The 1,728-nt window shown below is 34.6% G+C and overlaps 1 pseudogene; it reads right to left on the reverse strand.

Annotated features, from left to right (window-relative positions):
• Positions 1–236: 236 nt before the first annotated feature.
• LOC143583780 (NDR1/HIN1-like protein 1 pseudogene) lies at positions 237–1,235 on the reverse strand (annotated as a pseudogene).
• Positions 1,236–1,728: the final 493 nt, after the last annotated feature.

Genomic DNA, 1,728 nt, shown 5'->3' on the forward strand with positions numbered 1-1,728 from the left:
CTAAAGATAAAAATGTAAACATCTTGATTTGTGTGTGAGAAGAGCAAATTTAAAATCTCTATAAAAAAACCTTAATATAAAAATACCATGTTCCCTTAAAACCGAGCTAACCAATAAACTAGGTCGCCGATTCAACCCGTGCTCATCAAAATCAGTCGTTCTAACCAGTACCGGTTTAACCCATACCAAGTTTAAATTCAACATAAAAAAGACGATTTTTTTTTTAAATCATGACATAATAAAATATACAAGTATAATCATTAATTTGCAGTACACCATATCCAATTTGTAATCTTGCTATTATTTTTAGACGTTTCTTTTGCTTTCAGCAAAAGTTACAAATATTCATCAACGTATGCATGCATCATAATAATTCATAATTCATAAAGCAAAAATAAATAGAGAAAAAAAAAAAGAAAAAACTTAACGACACCGTTATTGACTGACTGGGATTTAACGTGGATTTATATCTTAAACACTAACACTGCATTTCTGAGCAAGTTGGTACTTAACTCCAGTAACAACTCCGGCAATCCCGGAGTTCTTATTCCCAAACGGAATATACGCGGGACACGTGACGTGGAGGTGGTACCTACGTGAAATAAAGCTGCCAACTTGCCATCTGACACGACCACTAATCTTGATCACAAGAGAGATTGCACCGTTGGATTGATCTTGTGATAGGGCCACCCCATTGTACGGAGCCACAGGGACATTGGTTCCGTACACAAAGGGTGACCATATGTTGGTGTCCTTGTGTCCTTGATAGGTAGGTTGAATGATTGTAAAGTAGGTAATTTGTTGGCTATGGTAGGTAGCAAAGACGTCGAGTTTGTCGTAGTAAATACCTATTTTGCTATTAGGGTTTCGGGCCGAGATGGTGACTTGGAAGTTTGAGGAGAGGAGGATGGGGGCGGATACGTTGAAGCCGTTGATAGTGGCGTCTTGGATGACGAACCGGGGTTTTTTGGGCTGCAGGATGGCCCAGGTGATCAGGAAGATGAGAAGGACTAAGGCACTAAAGATTCCGAGTCCAATAAGGACTCGCTTTATTATTTTCTTTTTTTTGTCTTCGTGGTGGCCGCAGTGTTTGATTGACATGGTGACGTTGGTGGTGGTGGCGACGACGGTGGTGATAGAGAAATGGAGAGGAGGGAGGTGGGTAGAAGTGTGGAAAATGAAGGGAGTCTTGGTTTTATGGATACAAGAGTGTGTAGACACAACTTTGAAATATATATTATTGTTTTGAAAATAAAATAAATATATGTAGTATATTATATGTTAAACTAATAAATTAATGTTTTGATAATATTTTGATGGATAAAAGGCTAACGGCTTTTTCTGGGTGTTATAACTTATAATTACTTCTAGAATAAGTTTTAGTCATATATTTTTTTTTTCATATTTTTTGCATTTATTTAATATTGAAAATCTAATAAAGTTTTAACACTTTTTCATCATTGGAACGTAGAGTAAACGCATAGATCCATAAATATGCCACGAAATTCTGAAATGAAACTTTTATTATTATAGTAAATAAATATAAGAGTTGGCACGGGTATATGTATATAGAATTATAAATAGTCAACCATTTAACTTTAGAGGTAAAAAGTGTAAACATGCAGTTTTTGTAATTCTGTGAATATATTTAAAAGTTGGTTTTATGTAATAGAAGCTGAATTCAGTAAAAATAGAATAAACTTATTACTTATTAAAAGTATAAATAGT

The sequence above is a fragment of the Bidens hawaiensis genome, unplaced genomic scaffold (genome assembly GCF_021521415.1).
Source record: "Bidens hawaiensis isolate Kalapana, Puna unplaced genomic scaffold, B.hawaiensis_p1.1 tig00032518_1, whole genome shotgun sequence".
Taxonomy (NCBI): Eukaryota; Viridiplantae; Streptophyta; class Magnoliopsida; order Asterales; family Asteraceae; genus Bidens; species Bidens hawaiensis.